The 12,655-nt window shown below is 33.9% G+C and overlaps 1 long non-coding RNA gene across 1 annotated transcript; it reads left to right on the plus strand.

Moving 5' to 3' along the window:
• The first annotated feature begins 1,514 nt into the window (after positions 1 to 1,514).
• LOC127879827 (uncharacterized) lies at positions 1,515 to 4,979 on the plus strand. Its single transcript, XR_008049256.1, has 2 exons — positions 1,515 to 2,028; positions 4,909 to 4,979. It is a non-coding gene; the product is annotated as an uncharacterized LOC127879827 (long non-coding RNA).
• The last annotated feature ends 7,676 nt before the right edge of the window (positions 4,980 to 12,655 follow it).

Raw genomic sequence — 12,655 nt, forward strand, 5'->3', positions numbered from 1 at the left:
AAGCGGATTACGTGAGCGAAATACTATATTTGTAACGAGGTATCATGCTCTTTTCTATAATATAAATTATTTAAAGCCGCACAGTAAACTAAACTGCTTTGTAAAACTTTAATACAATCATAAATGCTTTAGAGAAAAATGGCGTAATCAAAATAAATGAGTTAACGGCAGACTGACTATCAGAAACGTTTCTTATACATAATATAGGAAGTTGATGAAAATCCGTTGTAAAAATGAGCATTCATTTTATATTGATTTTGAACTTGTATTAAATCGTCTGACAGTGAATCCGGTGGCTATTCATATATAATTTTAAAAATATTTTTTATTAAATGCAAATGACACATCCATATCATGATGGGGTTTTTGTTTATTACAAATGTTTAGATCTTTGTTTTATTGTGTTATTTTTAAAAAGACACCGATTTTTTTATTTAGATATAAATTAAATTTTGATTGTAACCATAATTTAATACAGGCCTAATTTCGTGGTTTCATTAACAGATAGTCTAATATGCATTTTATTTCATTTATTTTTAATGCGAACCTGTTACATTTCACTATCGAAAAATGAAATGTTGGTATCACGGTACTATTCACGAACATTCGAATTGAATACATTTAGCCTATTATGCATGTCTTTATTTATAACAAGATGGCCCTTATATGTTAATTGCAATTTTCACATTTCTCCCCGTATCAATGTATGTTGTATTATAAATGTTGTTATTGTATTATAAGCCGTACATTTTACACTTGAAGTCGCTTTAAGCTGGCTAAGCCGCGTTGAAATCACCTTTTTGTTGTTTTTACTTTAGTTAAAACAATATTTAAGTTAACAATTTATAATGATTTCCCTTGTTTATGATCCACTGAAAATAAATATATAATTGGAAATCATTTAAGTAATTAAATAGTTTTATTTTCTTGTGTACAGTACCTAACAATGCCATAATGTTCCTTCATTCTGAGATCCACGCAACATACTGTCATTTATTAATCATCGACAATTACGCGAGATTAATTAGCACGTGTGGCAATTATTATGTTGCCCAAACTGCTTAATAATATTGTGCATCAAACGGTACAACACGTTTTTATAGAACACACGATTTATTGTGTTTGATTTCTCATTAATCGTTCATATGTTCAATAAATAAAGATAAAATAATAACCTTTTATAAAGTATGTATAGCACCTACAATTTTGAATAATGATCGAACAGTTATGATCATGCATTTGATATAAAATCTGTGTAAACTCTTAAAAATTACGTCCATTCCATATGAACGACACGCTTTGTTTGTCGGACAAAATGGCGACCAGATAATCGTTGCTGAGGGGTGTGTGAAAAATCGATATCTGATTGGCTGATTGTCTGATTGACAAAATGTGGGCGGAGTTGGCGACTGGTCAATTAATGTCTAACACATTGACCATAAACATACATTTTAAAAGGCAATTAAAATAATATTTATACTATTAATATTATTTGCTAAAACCTTTCAGCATGTTATATTTAAATATTTACAATTAAATATAATGTGTTAAGGGTGCTGTGTATTATTCAATAAATATTTTGGTGTTGAAATGACTGCCTTATCAGTATTTCTCAAATTATGCAATTTTTGGCTTAGACACAGCATGGAATCAGATAAGAGAATAGCCAGTCCCTATCAGTCCTCCATCTAAGCCTAACTAAGGGGTGTTGATATACTTTTGATTTGTTCAGGCACCATCTACTTGAGAACCACAGATAGGAAGTTATTTTTTGAAAACAAGCAGCATCAGCAACTGACTTTAAGCTAGAATTAAGACTTATTATTCTAGTGTAAAATGTCTTGAAATACTTTCAGCATGAAGTATTGTGTGATGAAAAAAATGTGTATTTACTACAATGTGTAAATCAACAATAAGTTTGTTGCAAAGAAGATTAAAAGTGGGTGGTTAAAGACATATAAAGTGATATGGTCTAGTTCAACAACTGCCTGTATTTTTGGAATACTGAAGAACAGTCTGTTGTAACAGGTTCGTATTTTCAATTCTGCATCCCTTTTTTATTTAGTTTATTGAATTAATTATGATCATTATCATATTTATGTATTGTCACTGGGAAATGTAAATGGATGAGTAAATGTTATGCAATTTTAAAGAAAAACAACACCATTTGAATTATTATGGCTGTATTTTATGGTTATTGTCATCTTAAAGTTATTTACACTGTAACTCCAATATAACGCGCTCCGTTATAACGCTGAATCCAATATAACGCGGGGGGTGCTTGGATCCCATTTTTTCTCCAACCTTCCATTTGATTTCTAATTCAAATCCATATTATGCAACTTCATGTATTTTCAGACAATTCAAAGATGGCGGCAATCACATGTTGATTGCTTTATTCAAACGTCCGTTGAACCGATTATAATCGCCTCGAGGTTAAACAACACCGACAGCTAATTGGTGTTAATCTGTTGTGTAATGTCAATAAAGGTGTGAAAAACTCGCGTGTCAGTGTTTATTACATGTATTCCTCATGATTGTAGGACATAAGCCCCCCAGGACAAAACCCCCCCAATGAAAAAATGAACATTTGGACAATTGCCCCCCAGTAGAAATGACAGGTAGGATATAAGCCCCCCAGTGCTTATTTTGCATCTGGACATTTGCCCCCCAGTGCTTATTTTAGAAGAGGACATTTGCCCCCCAGTGCTAATATCATATGTTGTTTCCATTAAACTAGTATATCTCTGTCTTTGGATTCATTATTATTTCATATCTCACAAATATATAATCATAGAAACTTGGATCATTATAATTTGAAATAAAAAAGGTCCAGAAACTCACTTGAATTTCCTAATCTTAGGTAAAACAAACATCTTAAAGAATTGTTCTTTAATTAATCAATCAAAAGGATTATCAGCTTGTTAAAGGTGTGACATGTGGCTTTGATCATATACTTGTTAATGAAAATTAATGGCTTCTTTATTTAATCAATCAAAAGGATTATCAATAATAATTATCATAACTTAGTACAAATAATGATAATTAAAGTGAACACATAAAACAACATTTAAAGGCAATTATTTGTGTAGTTACATTGTTTGAGTAACAATTAACTAAAACTTAGTGTATAACGAAACTATCACATTTCAAACGATACATTTCATCATGGAAATTATTAAGAGTAATAAAGGGTCTGAGAAATTACTGAAGGATGGGTACTCTTACACCAAAAAGAAGTCTCGTAAAGAATCAGTACATTGGGAATGTTCCAAGCGCAGAAGCGCTTCATGTAAAGAAACCTTGACAACTAATCTTGATGTAAGTATAATATTAAAATGCTATTTGTTATCTTTGCTATCATAACTTTTAAAATAGCGATTTGCAAAATTAATTCCAGACAGTATTGCATAACTTCACAAATTTAATTATTTGAAGTAAAGGTAAATGTAGTATTTGTAAGCTTTACCAACATTCAAAATATCAATTAATTTACATAATTAATTCCAAACAGTTATACAAAACGTCACAAAATAATTTTATATATAATAAATTAAATGTTTCATTGCTATTATCATTAGTTACAATATTAAATAATTGTTTTTATATATTCAGGTTACTATGGTCACATCATCCACAACACACAGTAACAATGCTGACCACTTAGCCATAGAAGTTATGAAAGTCAGAGAAGAGATCAAATCCAGTGTCGCCTTATTTATCCCTTCCATTATTTAAGCCTTTCAGTGGTGGTAATTGGATAAATGGATTATCATCTCAAAGGTTTTGAGTAATCAGGTGGTGATAATTGGACATGATTATCTGCTCAATCGAGTAATGTCATTGAAAATTAGGCACTGGGGGGCAAATGTCCACTTCTTAAATAAGCACTGGGGGGCAAATGTCCAGATGCAAAATAAGCACTGGGGGGCTTATATCCTACCTGTCATTTCTACTGGGGGGCAATTGTCCAAATGTTCATTTTTTCATTGGGGGGGTTTTGTCCTGGGGGGCTTATGTCTGGATCCCATTCCTCATCAGAGCGGTTAAGTGCGATAATTTCCATAAGTTAAGTGCAAGCGGGATAGTTATACAATTAAATTTATTCAAAACGATTGAAACATTCTTACTTTGATATGGTTGCAGTTTGACTATATTAAATAAGCGGCTGTGAAATATACTGCCCACTGTATAAAACAACTTTTTCTGTCATTTCATTATCATTCTAGTATTATGTCATTTAATCTTTCAGTTCGTGTATAAGAAATTAAATAATGCAGACGAATTATTTACATGCCAACGCAGTGGACCGGTAATCGTTAACAGAGTTTCACTTTCATTTTTGCGCGGTATCAGAAAGTCCATGGGAAACACGTTTTTTGCATGCGTATAACGAAATAAAACAATTTTTTTTACATGAATCGTATTGCATTCAATCTAAATTTAAAGTCGCTCGTCCAATGAAAGCTCTGCCCCATAATGCACTGTACTCTTAACACTTCTGAAAATGGCATATATGCGTACGGTTGTGTTTACAAATTTCTTAAACATATATCGTCATTAATGTTAAAGATTATTATTTTTTAAGTGATGTTGCAATTTTATTGGATTATCGGATAAATGTGCACATAAGAAAGCAGTATGTATACTGTTATCGATACGATTCTGTTTATATGCATGTATTTGCGTAAACACAGCATGGCAAAATACATGACCTATATTATAGGCTATTCTATAAGCGCCCTGCAGTAAATGAGCTCAAAACTTATAACGCGGATTCGTTATAAAGCTGTTTCGCGGCTTGGACCCCATTGAGCGCGCTATATTGGAGTTACAGTGTATACCTATTTTTGGTCATTAATGAACAGATTTTTCCCCCATATTAAATGAGAACTTTTAAATTTAAAGGTTAAACCCCATGGTGACCGTGAAATTTACATTGATCAGAAGATCCTTTGGAAAGAATGTGCATCATCGCATCGCCTGCCAAAAAAGGGAGCAAAAGAGAGACTACCTGATGTATGGACTTGAATACCAGGTTTTACCCTGCACAAGCTGGCCGACATGAGGAGAACAGGAGTGGGAAAACCGCGCCCTCTCCACGACCAAGAAAAGCTGGATTTGTTTAGAGGTAAAACTATACAGGGTACTGGTTATTGCATTTTAAAGGTGTCACACTTCCGACCAGTCCACACAGCAAAATGATACCACGTATCGAACAGTATTTTCTATCAAACGTATTTATTTATGAAAAGCGTTAAGTCACATGTGATCAGGGGATTAAAATTGCAAAATAAACAACCAAAAACAACAAGCAAACAAACTAGTTTTGATTTAAATTTATAATTTTTATAGCAACAAGATTACCATAACAGCAATATTCAACACTAACATTATAAAATATCTTTCAGGACCTGATCAAATGAAATCATGCACGAGATGCATCGCGCAAAGGCCATGACAGTATAATAGTTGCAAAGAAGTTTGGTGGCAGACTTGGAGAGAAAGATGAGAGCTGCACTCCGCCGCCTCAAAGAAATGCTGACAGGCCTTGATTGATATGCATCTTTCTTATGTATATAGCTGTTCGTGTGTATATACTGTACATGTTATTATAGTATGCTATTATTTTTTGTTTATTTATAATCAAATTATTTTTATATTTATTTCATCAAATTGCCATTGATATTTAATTACTCATGTATGTTAAAAAATGTTGGTGTACATTAAAGTATAAAATTGATTTATCTTGTAATTATTAAAATACACAAATATATATGTTTATATAATTATTGGTTTTTATTGCATATCTGAATTAAAAAAAACTTTTAACAGCATATTATTGAATCAACTGTTAAGGCAAAAGATGCACCTTTAAAGCACATGTGTGCTTTTTGTGAGTGCGTTTTTTGCTGCCATTCATGTGCGTAAATTGTGCGTTTTGTGTGGGTTATAACTGCGCTTAACGTGCGTTAAATGTGCGCTTTTTGTGAGTTAAATGTGCGCTTTTTTATTTAAAAAGCGCACATTTAACGCACATAAAAGCGCACATTTAACACACATGTGCGCTTTTATGTGGGTTATAACTGCGCTTTTCGTGAGTTAAATGTGCGCTTTTTAAATAAAAAAGCGCACATTTAACTCACAAAAAGCGCACATTTAACGCACTTAAAAGCGCACATTTTACACACATAAATGGCAGTCAAAAACGCACTTATAAAAAGCGCACGTTTAACGCACATTTAACGCACATAAAAGCGCACTTTAACACACATGTGCGCTTTTATGTGGGTTATAACTGCGCTTTTTGTGAGTTAAATGTGCGCTTTTTAAATTAAAAAAGCGCACATTTAACTCACAAAAAGCGCACATTTAACGCACTTAAAAACGCATATTTTACACACATACATGGTAGTCAAAAACGCACTTATATAAAAAGCGCACGTTTAACGCACATTTAACGCACATAAAAGCGCACATTGAACACACTTATAAAAAGCGCACGTTTAACGCACATAAAGCGCACATTTATCCACAAAAAGCGCACATTTTCTTGTTTGTTTGTTTTTGTTAAAAACTCACTCGGTAAGAAAAAGCGCACAAAAAACGCAGTGCCAATACCGCCACGTTTAACACACGCAAAACGTACTTAAAACGTACATTTCACACACTTTTTGAAGAAGGGTGCAGTGTGCAAAATGTCATGTAACATCTGACTGTGCAAAATTTCATGTAACATCTGATCATGAAAAATGTCATGAAACATCTGACTGTGAAAAATGTCATGCAACATCGCAGTGTGAAAAATGAAATGTTATTTTTCAGATGTTGCAACAAAGGTTGTGTTTAATGGACAAGCAATAACCAGTTGTCATAGAGGCAAATAGGCAACAGTATATATTATAGAAATCATAGGTAAAGATTAATGTTTTATAATAGGCTTCTCTACAACAAATATATTCTAAGAATATCCGAATTGCATTCAGTATCATTACTGTTGAATGTCAACAATTAATGGTTTTTCTTGTAAAGAGGAAGACTTTCAAGAATAATAAGACATTTTAGATATGATTGTGTTTGATATTGTTCTACAAATTGCCTTGAGTAAATGGGAAGATGAGAAGCAAAGAAGTGGCTTCTGATAAGCCTACACGTCTGTATCTTGTTAGCCTACCTGTAAATGTCTCTTGAAAACAACTCAAGGAAGTAAGAAAAGTAATTATATCATAAGAAAACACTGAAAAAAAATCTAGTGCTTTCATGTTTTTATTGGGAAACAATGAAGTTATTTTAGGATATAACAAGAGCTGTCAGAGGACAGCGCGCTCGACTATTTGAGTGCTTGACAGTATAACGTAAGCCATCATGGGGAAATTGTTCATATTCAATAATTTATTAAACATCTTTCAAAAATAAAAAAAAGGAAAAAATATTATTTTTTTGCAGGGAGGGGTGGTAGGGGGGTAGGGGGTAAGAGGAAGGTATAATGTGGGGTGTGGTAATTTATTAGATGATGTTTAAAAAAAAAATTGGGGGGGGGGGGGGGTGGGGGGTAGGGGGGGGTGGGGGTGAGAGGAAGGTATAATGTGGGGTGTGTTAATTTATAAATGATGTTTTAAAAAAAATAAAAAAATTGATGTATGGGGGGAGGTAGGGGGTGGGGGTGAGATGGGGGTATAATGTGAGGTGTGGTTATTTATTAGATAATGTTTAACAATATGAAAAAAAATGAAGGATGGGGGGTGGGGGGGGGTAGGGGGGTGGGGGGGTAGGGGGGGTGGGAGGTGAGAGGGGGTATAATGTGGGGTGTGGTAATTTATAAGATGATGTTTAAAAAAAAAAGGGGGGGTTATGGGGGGAGGGATTCTGGTAGGGGCGTGGGGTATTGTTTGGGTGGAATCCATTGTGGTATTCAGGTAAGTTTTGTTTTCTCAAAGTAATAATAAAATGTGATTATAAATAAAGAAGTTATGGCAAATTAAGCAAAATGTTCAATTATCTAAGTGTAAAAGGGGCCATAATTATGTCAAAATGCTTGATACAGTGGTCTGCTCTTGTTTATAGGTTGGGGTCATGTTGGTAAACAAGTATGCAACATATAATAGCAATATGTCAAATGATATAGGAAATATTTGGGTTAGTACGCAAACTTTAACATAGATTTATCAATAATATGCATACCGGTGTTCTAAGTATAAAAGGGGCAATAATTATGACAAAATGCTTGATAGAGTTGTCTGCTCTTGTTTATAGGTTGGGGTGATGTTGGTAAACAAGTATGCAAAATATCAAAGCAATCTGTCAAGGGACAATGAAAATAAATGGGGTAGTACAAAAACTTGAACATTTGCTGCATAATCTAAGTGGAAAAGGGGCCATAATTATGACAAAATGCTTGATAGAGTTGTCTTCTCTTGTTTATAGGTTGGAGTCAGGTTGGTAAACAAGTATGCAAAATATGAAAGCAATATGTCAAGGGACAAAGAAAATATTTGGTGTAGTACGAAAACTTTAACATTTGCACGCTGACGCAGACGCAGATGCCGACGCCATGGTGAGTAGGACAGCTCCACTATATATATTTCATATATAATAGTCGAGCTAAAAATGTGTTCAATATTAAGTGCTAAAACTTAATGGATGGTATTACAGGTTTACCTGCAGAATAAAGAAATCAAGGTCAAAGATGTTAAAATGTGATAATCAGGGCAGATACTTGATGAATACATTTTTGTTACTTATGAGGTTACACACTACAAACATTTGCTATATACAAAAGTTTGAAATTTACCTTCCTTAAAGTGTCATAAAAACTGTTTTTCATTTTGTTATCACATACATATTATCAAACTCTAAGAAAAATTGCACCATATTTTCACTTACCTGTACAAATATGTTCTAGTACAATCTTTTTCATTTATTTGAACACAAATAAGTATGTGTTATGTTGTGTGTTTTTTTGTTGTTGTTTTTTTCTTTTCTTTTTTTTTTAAAAGGGTAATAAAAAACTAATAAATCTGTTTTTCTCGACGCAAACATAGAAAATAAGCATGTGTTTTAACTGCTTTCAGCAATTAAATAACAGCTTCTCATATATAACTAAAAACGCCTTCTTGAAATATCTAAAACATTCAAGTATTTCAGCAAATTCAGCAAATTTATTTCATTTTTTTCGTTTTCCAGCAGTATTTAAGTCATATCATCGGGGCCAATTTACCAACTCACATTTTTCCTGGGATAGGTGGTTTACAAGCACTTATTGAATAATTACTTATAACAGTTATTAGCTAATGACCTTCATCAATCAGAGGAACTAATTTTATGACCAATCCCTGCACAAGATATAAGGCCTGAACAAGGATATAGTTGCAACAAGAGGTTGCCAAGCAATATGTTTCCGTACCAGTGAAACTCCACCATTGACAGTGATTTTTTTCAAAAATATATTTTTTGCCATAGCAACCAGAATTGACGTAGGAACAAAATGAATTGACGTGCTTAATCTCCATATTGCCATCTGTCCATATTTCAAGTTTCATGAAAAAATATGTAGAACTTTTAAAGTTATCGCAGGATCCAGAAAAGCGTGACAGACTGACACACAGAGCGCAGACCATAAATCACCTCTGGTTTCAACGGTAGGGGACAATAATCCAACTCACAGCTATTGACCCTCTGGATCGTTGGGAGCTGTACGTATGTACCCATAAAAGCTCAGAGCATTCAAGAAGAACTAACCAATGATTGAACCCACAATCTTTTTGAAAGCCTTATATATTTTGCAACCAAACACAACTTGGTGATTAAGAGGAATATATTCCCAAGAAAAGAAACCTGATTTTATACCTGGGGCATTCTAATGAAATATGGTTGAAAGCACCTGCTAATCAAAATGTATCATTTCTTTGTGACCTTTCTGTCTTGCTCAATTATTCATTATCCATTGTGCAATAAACAAACCTTTCAATTCTGATCTTCACAAAATGCTAGATTGGCTTTTCTTTGCATGTCTGTCACATATGTACAGAAAATGAAGTTGCAAAGATCAATTCAGCTGCACGGGACTTTGTGGCACAGTTTTCGACAATCGGTTTCCGCAGACTTTCTGGCAGTCTAAATCAATACATTTTGGATGATCAATGTAAAATATGAATTCCCCAGAGGGGATATGGAGATTACGCAGCTATGTATTAGCTGCCCATATTCATAATTCTAACCAGACTCTGAGTCAGCGGGAATGAACAAAAAGGTAACCACATATAATCAATACATTGAAGTGTATTAAGCAATATTTATTCTGATCATAATTACCGGTAATATTGTTTCATCTACTATACAGCAGCGTATCCATGTTGCAGGCGATATTTGTTGGATTTTGTGAAATATAGATTTTAATTCACAAGTTACTCCTGAATTAAAATCAATATTCCACCAAATCCAATCCAAGTCTTTTATTTTATGCTTACCATTGAATATTTTTGCTGAAATAATAACATAATTACCTCATGAAAACTACGGCATTTCACAGTATAAAAGTGAAAATTATCGATTATTTTTACTGATAATTTTCTATGTTGGAATTTTCCTGATAAGGAACAACACTTTCTGCTTTTATGGAATTTTTATTGAAAGCAGGTTTCTTGAAAACAAATATTCATTCTAGGTGGAAAGTATCATCACTGATAAGCCTGTGTTTAATGCACAGGCTAATCTGGAGCTACACTTTGAGCACATGCATTTATCCGACTTTCCTGGAATGGGGTTCACATTTTCCAAAGCATGACAGGGCCTTTGTTAAAATCAAAACATATGACTCTGTGATCTAAGTCATTGAGAACCTGGAGAAATAGAGCCGCGTTCTGAGAAAACTGGGCTTGATGCATGTGCGTAAAGTGTGGTCCCAAATTAGCACAGGCTAATCAGGGACGACACTTTCCGCCTAAACTTGATTTTAAGTAAGGAGGGACTTCCTTGAAACTAAAAATACCATAAAAATACCCAAGCATTTTGCCAAGTTTTCTCAGAACGCGGCTCAATAGATGGCAGTTACTTATTGTGACCCATGAATATCATCACTACAAAGGCTAAGTATGGAAGCATAATATTACTTGTGATTCCTGTTGATTTAGCTTTCACTCTTCATTCTTATTGTCCAGCACGCATTCCAAGATTGAACAGGACAGTTCCAATCTCAAGAAAAGTGGTATATGCATAGGTCATTGAGTTTTTTATTTTTATTTTCTCTGTGACAGGCGTTTCTTGTTTGATTTATTTTTTAGCAGTACATAAACAACCAAGCAATGTAATATGGAACTTTTACACCCATTATTGCTGCTTCTTCCTGTATTTGTGCGATGATGATCTGAAATATAAACTTCATAATGCTATATTCTTAAATCTTTTTCTATAAAGAAGGAATGTAGTTGACACTTGTTCATAGTTTCATTCCATCGTTCCTCAAAAAGTTGTAACTCTGTTGCTCTGGTATCTTCAATACCATTGCATAATTAAATGGTAATTAAATTGAATGCGTTTTAATTCCCTTTTATTGTTGTTTAATTTTAGTTACAATGCTATGAGGTTAAATTTTATTTACACATACATGTATTATGAATAATGCTGGGCCAAGTGTGAGGTTGAGCGCTCCAAAACCGGTTTAAACCCCCAATGCTTTGCATTGACCGTTCCAAGGCGGTGACCCCAGCTTTATTCTTGTGTTTATGTTGTTTTGTATTGTGCTGTATTGTCCTGTTTTGTACTGTTTTGGCAATCGGTCACTTGCCTTAAATAAAGGACCTACTAATTGTGTATAATAATAATTCAATACTACTCCAGCAGCTGGAGTTTCACTTCTTTATATTTATATAGGAATGCCAAGAATTTCCTACATAGGACAATCCACTCAGATGGAGTCCATGTCCATGCCGACACAGGTATTTTTAGTCGTTTTATACCCTTTAATACTCGTTTTATTTGTAACAAGAGCACTGCATGACGGGTGCCAACGCTCGGCTGCGGGTGCAGTTTTTAAATAAATGAAAGCTTGTCAGTTTTTTTTTAGAGATCACAGTGACCTTCACCTTTGACCTAGTGACCCAAAAATGGGTGGGGGGTGTAGAACTCATCAAGGTGCATCAACATATGAAGTTTCAAAGTTGTAGGTGTAAGCACTTTAGTTTTAGAGCAAAATGTCAAGGTTTTAGCACGACGCTGACAGCGGATGACACGACCAGCTGGCTATGACAATATCTCAGGTACCTCCAAAAACAGCCGAGCTTAAAATCATGCTCACTTTTTAGCCATATTGTCAAGAAAGTAATTAGTGTTCATATCATATTAATATTCGCTCTAAATCTTGACTTAACTCACTGCGCAATTTCTATGTGGGTCATAAAATTACAGCTCCTGCTAAGAAAATGTGCAGCTAGTAAAGTTGAGATAAAGAGCAAATATTAATACAAAATAAACGCTTTTTCTTGTTGCCTGGAAAGTGATGGGTATTTAAACAATTAATAAAAGTAATAAAGGGTATAAAAATGCTAGAATACCTGTGTCAGCATGGATATCGTCATCTTGTTTGTCACCTGATTACCCCTCTGTGACTGAGGCTTAGTTGAGACTGGTCTAATTGCATTTTGTTTCATGATTGAAGTAT

Source organism: Dreissena polymorpha, chromosome 4, assembly GCF_020536995.1.
Source record: "Dreissena polymorpha isolate Duluth1 chromosome 4, UMN_Dpol_1.0, whole genome shotgun sequence".
Lineage (NCBI taxonomy): Eukaryota > Metazoa > Mollusca > Bivalvia > Myida > Dreissenidae > Dreissena > Dreissena polymorpha.